We start from the raw sequence: 12,889 nt of genomic DNA, 5'->3' as shown, positions 1-12,889 counted from the left end.
CTATATAAAGATGGTCAATGCGTCTCCACTTCCGTCCACTTTACAAATATTATGGCAAAGCATCCTGGGTACGGGAGTCGCCATCTGGCACTGGTGACGTCATTTGGAGCTGCTGTATTAAAGGTGTCAGCCTCAGCTGTCAATCATGACGTCTCAGCACAATTTCTGTTTGGTACCTATTTCCCATCTATTTTGGAGGAGGCGGGGTTTATGACCAGCCACCAGGGGGCGACCAAGTTTTGGCTCAACTTTCGGAGAGCTGTCTTTACGCAGTCGGGAACAACAGCAACATTTTAGACAGCAGCTCATGAACACGGTGGATCCATCAGGAGTTTGGGAGACAGATGTTTCCCCTCAGGAGGTGGTGGAGAACAACTCCGGAGCAAAAAGAGAGGAAACAATGGACTTCAACTCAAACACATCTCCTGTTTCCACTGGAGGAGGAAACAAGCAACTGGCTGATAACAAGTTCAACATTCACTTGGAAAAAAGATGATTTGTTAATGTCACTTTTGTCAAAAACATGTTACTGCAGGTTCATCTCTTCCTGAATCAGATGCACAGCAGAAAGCAAACTGAACACAAGTCTCTCTGCAGCGGAGTTATCACCTCATCAGTCTGACAGTTTATAAACTGCAAATTAAAAGCAGAGGTGAGAGCTACACCCTCGGTCACCTGTGGGAGGCGCTCCGCTGCTAACAGCCCCCGATCCAGTCGGGGACAATAATGACTCACAACACTTAGTTCAGCTGGAGGATTTGAAATTAAAGATTCATGTAGAAAACTCCTCCATTATTTAGTTTCTCAGTGATTCTCAGTGTTTTTATTGACGTGATCAGATTGAACCTGGCTGTGGGCAGGTGTCTGAAGAGGGGGGGGGGGGGGGGGGGGGGGGGGGGGGGGTCTGATCAGGGTCATCCTCTTTATTCAGGTCAGTGCGGAAACGACAGGAACCAGCGTGAGCGACCGTCCTCCTCACACATGTTCACTCTGTAATCCTCGTGATAAACTACTGTCTGATGGACGAGCAGATCATTATCATTATTCAGACCTGCTCTGACCCTCGTCCGGCTCGACCCTCGCACATGCGGCCGTTAACATGATTTCAACATGACTAACACGGTATGAACACACATGTCACAAAGCCCGATACTGTACACACTGGTGCTCATGTGCTTTCCCGGGACTCGGAACGTGAGCTGAATGTCCCAGCACCTCTAAATGACTCTCTTCCCTTCACCCTCCTCCCTCTCTCTCTCTCTCTCGTCTCGCTCATTTTCTCCATTGATCCTCTCCTCCTGATTATCCTCAGCTCTGTCCCCTCCGCTCGCTCGCCACGCCGCCGCAGACGAAATCCCGGTCATGCTTATCGCCGACCGAGAGGATGCTGTCAAGGAATAAATAACCATCGCATTGGCTGATTGCTTGATGAGATGTAATTAGGCGTGCAGACTGGAGATTAATCACGAGATGTCAGCCGCCTCTTGCTAAAGTCACGAGCTGGAGGAAGAATCCTTGCGTTTCAATAAGACTTGAGACATATCCTCAAAAAACAATAATTAGAGAATTAAATATGAAGTGGGGAAGAATTCAAAACATCTCAACCTTCCAGCGCCTCCTCTTCTCGGGACAAGAACATTATCTCAAGTGTGGTCAGTTCTGTTGTGTTGGTTTAAGTGTCCTGGTTGAAAATGGGTCGTAAACATTACTTGATTGGGAGAAATGTTGATGCAACAAGAGTCCGACCTCGTGCCCTTGGTCTGCAACTCCCCGACAAAGGTCATTGTACCAGTGAAACATGTTCGAGTCTATTATCAGGTCATTATTCTTATAAATTCTTTCTTAAAAGCGAGAAGCCTGCTGTCACCAGCAGACGGCCGATCTAACTAGCATTGATCTTGTGCCTTGTTGAATTGTTGAGTGTCCAACGAGTCCTTTTCGTTTTTTTAAATCCATTCTCAAAGCCCCTGAACTACAAGACGAGTTGTGATGAGAAAAACCAACGTCGTTAAAAATAACAAAACAGATTTAAACACTGAAATAAAAACTTTAAAGGTTAAAGCACCTTTTTGTACATGCAAGCCCAAACTGAAACTGGCCTTGGAGGCGAATGATCAGACGGAGAATAAGGAGGGAAAACTCAAAGAGAACCATAAAGGAGACAAGTAAAGGTTAAACACAGAAACATGATGATCGTCGACATAGAGGAAGAGATGTGAGAATGGGGACAGGAGGAGAAAGTCTTCCTACCTCTGTGCATCGCTGCTCGTACGAGAGTCCTTGTAACATCCCTGTTCAGCCAGTCTGAGTGAGCCAGTGAGCTCCAGGATGTGGAGTCGCGGTCCGTCGGGTGTTTGATTCCCAGCGGCAGCCGAGTCGTCCTCTCCGCTCAGACGATCACTTCATGCAGCACGACAGCAGCAGCAGCTCTGGAGCCTCGGCGGTAACATCCCTCCAATCCACCCTGAATTAATTAAACCTCTCTCTCTCTCTCTCTCTCTCTCTCTCTCTCTCCCTCTGCTGCCCTCCCTCTCACTTCTCTCTCTCTCTCTCTCTCTGTCTCTCTCTCTCTCTCTCTCTCTCCCTCTGCTGCCCTCCCTCTCACTTCTCTCTCTCTCTCTCTCTGTCTCTCTCTCTCTCTCTCTCCCTCTGCTGCCCTCCCTCTCACTTCTCTCTCTCTCTGCTTCTCATGTGCGCATGGTTAACACTCCCTCTCTCTCTCTCTCTCTCTCTGCTTTCAGGCTCCTCTCTCGCTCGCTTCCCTCTTTCTGACTCACTGAACAGCAGCTGCACGCGGTTCTTCTTCCTCGTTTCCTCCTCATCTCGCCCCTTTGTTGTTTGTTTGGATCAGATCGGTGAACGGGAAAAATGATTTAATATTTACATCTTTATCTCTGCCTAAACTCTGGATTGAGGTGTGAAATTATTCATAGGAAGTAGCCATCAACTTTTGGTTCTTTCAACTTTTTGGGCTCTATGAAAATTTGAATAAACCAATTGGAAAAAAAGAAAAGTAAAATAATCATTGGAAACATGAATGGCTTTTATTTGGATCTGCAGTAAATTGCACACATTCATAAATCAGTCCAGGATCAGAAAATCTCATAATGTTAAAATAAGTAAGTAAAAACAAAAGATCCTGGAACCGCCCCCTGAATCGGATCCGCACCCAAATTTAACAAGTTATTCCCGGACCTATTACACATCCTTCCACCGAGTTTCATGGAAATCCGTCGAGCAGTGTTTGCGTAAAAACAGACAAACCAACCAACAAACTAAAGGACATTCTAAGAGTGACACTGCAGCTAGCCACCAGGGGGCGATCATGGTGATTTGGCTTCACTTTCATGTCGTCCATCTTTATTAAGAGTCTCTGGTCTAAGTGTGAAAATAAATATATCCACTCGGGGGCCACTTTATTAGGCTCACCTGTAAAATCGAATGTGTTATTTAAATGTGAATTTTTTTATCATCAAACTTGCTTTATTGCCACTTTAAATAATTGTTGCATTGCTGATGAATGATTATACGACGTACACAAATAATTATACTGCTAAAAATATACACAAGAAAATCCAGAATGTTACTGTGAAAAGTGAATAATCTCAAATAGCAAGAAAACCCAGACAAAAATCTACATTTTACTGTCTTTACTTTTACATTGTCTGTGTTTCTGTTTCTCTCCCCCCTCTCTCTCTCTCACACACACACACCACACACACACACACACACACACACACACACACACACACACACACACACACACACACACACACACACACACACACACACACATCCTGCACACTGTCACACAAGGTGTCACCGCAATGTGTCGGCCTCTTGTTGTGCTGCCGGCTATTTCTGTAGTGAAGTCATTGATGAATAAAGCCTGTAGCGTCCGTCCATCTATCGTCCGTCCCTGTTTCCTCACAGCTTCTCAACACACACACACACACACACACACACACACACACACACACACACACACACACACACACACACACACACACTCACACACACTCACACACATGTACTGCACATGTTCAATTCTCTCTAATTGTTCCACTTTCGCATGCGATGTGTTGCCTCATTTCACAGAATCCTGCGTCTCTTCCTGCTGCTGTGGCTAAAAGAGGCAGATCCCCAGAGAAACGAGAGGAGCGAGCGTAATTATTTTTCTCTCCCCCTCCTCTCATTCTCATATTTCCATCTCCCCGTCGTCTGGACGTTACAACAGGGCGCAGCGCAAAGCCCCGACCCAGAGATGGGGCCGGTCCTGACGGTGGGAACCCTGTGGACGCTTCAGGACCTCGAGGGCACTAACTAATCTCAAAAAGGGAAATTGGCTCCCCTGCTGCCTTGGTTCTCCTAAGCAGCTCAGAGGAATGTGATTGTGTTGGAGGAGAAAAACACAATTCGCTCCAAGTTTCTACCACTTTCCCAAAGAATGTCTGACACTGGCTGATAACCTTCAGGCGCTGGTTGGTGGATTTGAGGCAGCTGGTGTGCGTCAGTGAGGATGAGGATGTAGCTGCAAAGATGAAGGTCACACGGCACGAATTCAGTCATTAATTAGAACCTGATTATCAGCCATCGGCAGGGAAGAATGAAACAAGGTTTAATAGTTAATAGAAGTTGAAGTAAATCGTTTTTTAAAATAGATATTATGAGATATCCTTATTGTGAATTCATTTTGGCTGCAATGATTGTGCCGTAAAACTCTGATATTGTGTTGCGATCAATTGTTTTTGTGAAACGAGAAAAAGAAACGAGACGAGATGAGACTTTCAGGAGGTTTAATCACAGCGTCAGGAGCATCGAACAGAAGGAACCCGGTGAGACTTCAGGAGGTGTGTGAAGACCTGAGGTTCAGACTGAAGGTCACACGTCAGTTTCACGAGGGAGAAAGAAACTACGCCTCAAAGTCTGGAAACACGTCTGCAACGGTCGTTAGAAAAAGCTCCACGTGGGTCTGAAACACAGACGCGTGTTTCACTTCCTCTAAACTTCACTTTTCACCACAACAGCAGCAGCAGCTCAGTTTATACGTCACACGATCGAGGCCTCACACACACACACACACACACACCACACACACACACACACACACACACACACACAGTAACAATCAATACAAGTACAAAACAGGAAGTGGGCGGCAGTAACACATAAAAAAAAACAGATGCACAGGCAGTGACGAGGGACAATAACACTCCAAAGGTTTCCGTTCCTTTGCCCCGACCTTTATTTCAAACAGTAACAAATCTGATATTTTAAAAAAGTCCTCACTAGGACATGGAAAATAAAAGCAGCAGTTGTCATTCACTTCCCCGTCTGTGTAACGGACTCAACTGAGCTCCATTCATCAGCAGCGACACCTCCCCCGCAACGTATGAATCAAAGAGTTCGCAAAAAACCCGTCAGGGACGCTCTCCAGGGCCGAGGGGAACATTCTGTGCACATTTCAAAAAACGGAGACACTCACGGCTGCTAGGTGGCTGACGACTCAATTACTGAAGAGAGTGGGATTTTTACACGCTGGCCTCGACTTCAAGAGGTCGTTCCTCCGTCTGCTGGCTGTCACTTCTGAACACACTGAGGGTTTATTCAGTGAAAGTCTCAGACGAGTGGAGTTTTCACAGGAGAGCATTAAAACAAAAAGGACTTTCCCGAAGTGAGATAAGTTTCAATTGGCCGCTTGTCACTGAGTCACCTCCTTCTCGCGCATGCGTCAGTGCATCATGTTTTTAAGTCTTGTTTTTTGTGATATACCTTTTAGATCATTTTATGATATAAGTATTTATTTCATTTTAGTCATCACACATCTACAAATCTGTTAAAAAAGTCTAAGACGCATTAGCAGGATTTCAACCCTCAGCCCCTCAGAGACGTCCTGAGTCGACTGAACAGCAGCAGAGAAACACTGACTTTTTTTATTTTTAACTCTATATTATACACAGATGAAGGATTTAGGTGATCACACATCTACATCTTGTGTTATCAGCTCTGGAGAAACACAGATTTTTAGGAAACCTCTGGATAATGAACTGTGGAGGGAGAAGTTTAGAGGAGTGGCCGAGAAGATAACTCCCATGATCCTGCTCAACTTTACAGCCTCGCCTTACTCTATCCTTTCTTACTGTTTGGATTCAGAGACCCCGCGCACATTTTATTTCCTTCACAGTAAAAGTCCTGTCTTGTTTCCCCTGTTGAACACTGTCCTGTTTCTACAGAAAATCAACAAATAAAGCACCTTCAATCTGTTCAATGCTCATTAGTTTGAGGATTTTAATGATTGTTATGACTGTCAAATGTTCACGTGCTCTAATGTTCAGAAAACATCACTTTCCTCAAAACGGCCATTGCTGCGGCTCCTCTTTTCAGCCTCCGTCTCAAACGCTTGGTTCCTGTCTCTTTAAGACCCCACCCCCCCCCCCCCCCCCCCCCCCCCCCCCCCCCCCCCCCCCCCGTCTGCTCTGATTGGCCAGCTGACCCACTCCGTTGGGATTGGTCGGCCTCAGCTCTCACTTCACCTGCTTTTGTTTGACTAGATGCTTCACATGCATTATGCAAATGATGCAGAAGTGCACAGGAGCTTCAGTGTTTTCTGTGCAGGAGAGGAACTCGTTAACATTCACACAAAAAAAAACCTTATCACACACCAGAGGAAAGAAACTGAAAAAATATCATATGTCTCCTTTAAGAAAAACCTGGATATTCTATACTGAACACAAACTAAATACATTAAATACAAAGATGGAATCTTTGAAAGATTTAAATGTTCAAATTGATTAACACGTGATCAACAGCTTGTTTATTTCACTCATCTGCTGAATCAAATAAAGAAAATCACTGAGGAAATATGTTAAATGTTAATATGTGAAGAATTTATAGATGTCGTTAAAACTAATCGCTGTTATAGAGACTTTATTCAATGAGAATAATAATAATGCTCATGAAGTTTCTGCTCGTGAAGATGAAACAATGCAGAGATTTCCTCATTAATCTTAATCTGGAGCCTCCTCTCTCCTGAAATCATCCCAGATGGCCGACTCGTGGGCGGATGTGGGAGCTGCTGAGATGCAGAGGAGGCGCTGAAGGACACTAATATCAAGGACGGCTTTGATCGTACGAGGTAAATCCCTCTGATGCCACCGAGCCACTTCACTTTTCACATGCTGACTGTTAATGAGAAAACAGGAGCCGCGCTCCTCAGTCACGACGGGTTCAGCGCTGAGTGGAGGCAGGAATGCAGCTGCACATTAACGACGGTAATGAATGTGCATAATGGAATATGAGCCAAATCAAAAACAAATATGATTCCTACGCAAATCTTAAAAAAATAAATCAGGGTTCTTCTCCTTTCTGGATAAATAACCTGGGTTTAAAATCATGAAAATTGTGTCAAAGTAAAAGTTTAAAATGAAGTTACACCCCAGCTGAGGGAATTAGAAAAACTAGAATCGCCCACAGACGAGCTCACACCTCCGCCAACGCCCAAGAGTCCCGTTATGAAACCAAGTTTAAATCCCCAACATCCAGATCTAAACTGCCCACTCGCAGATATTGTTTTCATCAAGAACCATTAATTATTCTCTGGTGAATTAGTGAAAATGTCACAAAATGTGCGTATGTCACATTATTAAAAGACGAGACAAAGAAATCCTAAAGTAGGAAACCGAATCTTTTCTTTTCCTTTTCACCTCCTTTGTGTCGTCTGTTTAATCAACTGACGACGTGGCTCGTCTGAAATCTGCACTACAGTTGTTCCTATTACAGATCTATGGCCTTATCGTGCTGACCTCAGCTTCCCAAGCAGCACATGAATTATTCAAAGGCTCGCTTCAATTATTTAATCTTTAATTCAAAAAGAAAATGCATAAATTGGATTTAAAATAGTCAAATGCATGAGACCTCCAGAGATGCAGCCGCTTGAATGTGCAGAACGTTCTGTCAGACGTGGACAAGCTGAAGTCTTACCGACGTAATCTGGACAGTTTGACGTCTTGCTCATGAATTCAAACAGAAAGTCATGTTCTTGTATCTTTTTTATTTCAAACTCATTTCAAACAGACCTGGTAGATTCAACTTAAACAAACTGTCGACCTGAGATGCAGAAGTACCTGCAAACTGCATTCTCCCAAATGACCTGCAGAGGGCGACTCCACTGTGGCTTTACGTTCCTGTTACATTGTCTGTGTGATTACCACGAAACTTACTGGAAGGATCTGGTATGGGTCAGGAGAGAACCCGTTGAATTATGGTGCAGATACGAGGAATTTTGTTTCACTTTCTCTGCAGCATTTTTCCCTTAAGAATTCGTTCAATCAATGGAAACATAGCACAGGTGCACGTAAGAGCGGCATTCCTGCTCGTGCACCAGATTCTGAGTGACAGGTACAGAGACTGAAGAGTGAAAGACAAGATCTTGCGTGAGAGAGAGAGAGAGAGAACTGCATTGATGCCACTACAGCTGAAACTGAGGTCTGACCGTCTGCGTGGAGGGTAGCAACCAGTGTGTGATGTATACTGAGTTGTGTTTCTCACCTGTAGACCTCAGCTTTGTTCAGAAGACGGAAGCAGCCGAGCGGCAGAGAGGCCGCTGCTCCAGAATGGAAATGTCACCGAGACCTTTGTGCTCACAACAATTTGACATTCAAATCAGTCATTTGCCATTTTTCCAAACAACGATCCCCACGGTGCACAGTGCTGGCATCCGCAATCATGTAAGGACACACACTACCATACTGCAGGCACACACACACACACACACACACACACACACACACCACACACACACACACACACACACACACACACACACACACACACACACACACACACACACACACACACACACACACACACACACACACACACACACACACACACACACACACACACACACACACGAGAGGGTGACTGATGTCTTTTGAGTGTGTGAAATTTGGTGCAGCTTGATTTAATGAAGATTTAGTGGATGTGTGCGACTCTTTTTGAATCACTTTCAATCAACATTATTTTTATTTCTGCACAACTCTGTACAGTTTGTTCATTTAAATTAAATTAAATTAATTGTTTTTTAAGCCACACCTTTGGACCTATTTGATTTGTCTTTCTGTGTTTACTCTTATTACAAATTCCTCGATGTGAAATCGTGATTCCAGAGGATAAATCTTACTGATTTTGTTAATGCTGTGAAGCTGGATTCATATGATCATCTGGAATCGCTTCAAAGATCAGAGAACTTTCCGTCCATCAAGTAAAGATCTGAATTTGTCCAAAACTTTCATTAGTTTGACCATGTGTTAAATATTAAACTACATTATATATGTATGTGTGAACAGTATATTTGAAATGAATGTTTTTTAAGAAATAAAAACTAAATATATTAGTATTTATCTTTGATATTTGAGTTGAGGATTAAATGTTTTGGAAGATTTGAAATGAATCGGATTAAGTTAGAGGCAGAATGTGAGATTTAATGATGCACTGAACTTCCTCTCACCCACATTATTAAAGCTCTGTGTTCATTCATCATTTTCAGGGGATACACCCTCTGTTGTTTGTTAAAAATTAAATCCAAATAAACTTTTGAATTAAATTTTAAAGAATATTTCTGGATAAGTTAATCATTGCTACAAACTAAGTGAACTTAGGGACATTTTATATTGTCACTATTTTCCTCTCACTTGTAATATTATTGTACATTACTGTGTTTTCCATCATATCCAAATGATGACAACTTTTATTTCTACGACCTTGCGATGCCCTCTCGCTTTATAATAAAATCTCTTTTGTTTCCACAAACCAGAGTAAGAAATAATGAGACAGATGCCGACTGAACGTTAGTGAAACACCCAGTTCCTCATCTCAGACGTGCACAGAGGAAAGAGACAAGGCCGAATGGGCAATTAGTGAATTAGTGAATCCCCAGCTGAACGGTCATCTGATTAGTTCGGCCCTAAAGCCGCATGTGATCATCCTGGATCATTTTCTTTCATTTCCTCTGCTGGTCGTGGATGTTTTCCAGCTGCTGGGAGTGAACACACTGATGTTTCCTCCATCACCCAGAAGCTGCGCTCTTAATGTGATTGACGTGTTCACTGTCGAGTCCAGGGAACCAATTACACACGAGGAGGAAACCCCCGATTAAAGTATGACAAATATAAGAAATACACAATGGGGAGTTTTCCGTCGGGTGATTTCACAGAGTTGAACAAAAGCAAACTTGAGTCTAAACTCCACACACGGGAAGTGCATGATTGAATTTGTGGGTCAAACGTGCTCCGGTGGAAGAGAACGGGAGACAAAGTGAATAATTGCATGTGTGTGAACCTCGAGAGCCTCGAGAGCGTAAACGCTGTTGGAGGAGTGAGGCGGCACTTTGTGAAACCATGTTACTCTGACTGAGGCCTTTCTGCGGTTGGTAGAGTGCCGCGCTCACGTTTCAGATGAATCACTTCCATCCATCGCTTGATCGTTCTTCACGAGTTCCCACTTCCTGTGTTCTCCCAGAAAGGGAGGCCAAATCAGGTTTACCGCCCCCTCGTGGCTCGCTGGAGTGAAGGTAGTAAACCTCGCCTCCTCCATGTTAGGAGATGGGACCAAACTAAAAACGTCAAAGTCAAATAAACAATTTTACTCACGTTTCTTTAAGGTATTAAAATTAACTGCAGATGTAGGTTAAGCTAGAAAATAACAAGTGTATTCAGTGTGTTGTTTGACTGTGTGTTTATTGCTGGTCTTCAGGAAGATGATGGATGACTCTGATAGTTATGCAGATAAAACGTCCAAATAATATCTCAATAACAAGAAAAAACATAGATTGATTAAGATAAATAGAAATTATTTCTGCTTTCATTTTATGATTTTTTCCTCTTAATTTTGCTTCTCTACTAATTGATTTGACCTTTTCAGGATTCTGAGATTTCCAGGATTATTTACAATTCATCCAAATTTGTATTCAGGAAATAAAATTTGCACTTTTTCGTTGAAATGGTCACAACATGGAACCTGTGACCAAACGTCCCACGTAGTCACAAGCAAAACCTGCTGGGGATCACGTCTTTAAAAAAGAGGTCCGGCTATTTTTTTAATAAAGACGAGTCTCATGTGTGAGTGAGGACATATCGGTCAATAATTAAATCTGCTGTTGCCGTGCACGTCACAGGCCTGGAGTCACTATCTGCTGGAGGCCGTCTCGAGACGCCTCTGACGACTCGGAAACAGAGAAGCGCTGCAGACAATGGGAGAGAATCCCGGCTCCCTGTAAAGACAATAATTGGGTTCGTGTTGTTGGTTTTCTCCGACTGAATTAGCCGCACCATAGTGTGCCGCAGCCTACACGCCATAGGAATGGGAAGACTTGTCAGCGGCTGCCAAGTCGTCCTCCAGGAATCGCTGTGTCTCAGCAGTTTTTAATTAAAAATGCTCCATTTGTGCCACCTATCCCAGCTGCCTGCGAGAGAGAATACAAGAGAATAAATTACTGCTTCCATCCCTGCTGGCTAAGCTCTTCTGTTTCACAGCATTTCATTAGGACTGAGACGCCACTTTTAAAACAACGTCTGCCGGCGTGTTCACTGTTAGTGACGGAAAAACCTTGACGGACGAAATATCCGAGCTTAAATAGAGTTGAGGTTTTCTAACAGTTGGAGGAGGATGGATGAAATGACAATTAACCTGATAAAACACGATATTCTAATATTTCTTCATTTCCTCATCTTCTGCTGAAGAACAGCTCTCTTTTAAATTCCCAGACGTTGGATGCCAAACTACAAAATAAAAGCACATCATCCATCCATTATCTACATCACTTGTTTTAGGGTTGCAGGCGGGTGGAGCTGATCGGAGCTGACCCTGGACATGTCAGTGCTCCATCTCTCACCAATATATAGAGACAAACAACCATTTACACCGTACGGGTCGTTAAGAGTCGCCAATTAACTCCATTTGGGATCCTTGACACTCTAAAAGTTTCAGTCTTGTGTTTTTTATTGTATAAATATTTTTTTAATGACATCTTAGGATGTTTAAAACCTGAAAGTCTCAACCAGGCTTCACGTGTTTGTTTCATTTTTCCATTTGATCTGGTTAGTTTTGGTTTCACATTGTAGTGAAACCAAATTACTCTGCTCGTGCAGCTTTTCCAGGATTTCCCACCCGAGCTTTAATGCTGCATCAACTTCCTGCGATTGGTCCCAAAAGTCTGAAATATCCCCAAAAAAGTTGTTTAAACGCTTCAGATGAACTGGACCATGGTTCAGTTTGATCCAGAACTAAACGTGGTCTGAGGAACCGTTCTCACCTGTGGTTCAAACTGAACTGTCAGACGGTCCGGACCAAACAAGGAAGAAATCGTTCTTAGTCTTTTTAACTGATCTACAGTTCGTCATTACTCATGAACGTCCTGGGTTCGATTCTGGCAGTTTCAGCCGCTGACGATCAGTCAGTTTAACGGTGGGAATTTAAATTTACAAGTCTGAGCAGCATTGTTTGCGTCTCAGAATATTTGACCTCGGTTTACAGACGTGTGGGACACATTCATCACTTCCCTCCAGGAGCGAGTCGTTTAGCTCCCGTCACAGCGACGGCCATCACTGCGCTGCACGGCCTTGTCATCCTCCCTGCAGGCTGTGTTCTGCTCTTGCTCGTTCCCAGGCTCCTTTGCTCTCAGTCATGTCGGCAGTGATGCACTGAGTGGGCGAGCTGACCCCCAGTTTCCTCACCAACGGTAATTGTCTGGTTACGGTTGTTGTTTAAAAACCAGCGGCTTCATGTCGAGTGTCTCAAAATTGAAATGAGCGTCTGTGTGGAACCTTCGTTAACAGTTGACAGAATCAGCGGGTTTCAGAGTCTGAAAGTCTCTGAGCGGCCGAACACTGTG

The 12,889-nt window shown here is 43.7% G+C and overlaps 1 protein-coding gene across 1 annotated transcript in view; it reads right to left on the bottom strand.

Moving 5' to 3' along the window:
• Positions 1-2,601, bottom strand: part of LOC117755187 (diacylglycerol kinase beta) — a 72,086-nt gene extending 69,485 nt beyond the window's left edge. The window contains 1 exon segment of the mRNA XM_034574749.1: positions 2,273-2,601. The gene's annotated coding sequence lies outside the window, so the exon portion shown is untranslated.
• Between the last annotated feature and the right edge of the window lie 10,288 nt (positions 2,602-12,889).

This window comes from Hippoglossus hippoglossus, chromosome 21 (genome assembly GCF_009819705.1).
Source record: "Hippoglossus hippoglossus isolate fHipHip1 chromosome 21, fHipHip1.pri, whole genome shotgun sequence".
Lineage (NCBI taxonomy): Eukaryota > Metazoa > Chordata > Actinopteri > Pleuronectiformes > Pleuronectidae > Hippoglossus > Hippoglossus hippoglossus.
This window is presented reverse-complemented; position numbering and strand designations above follow the sequence as displayed.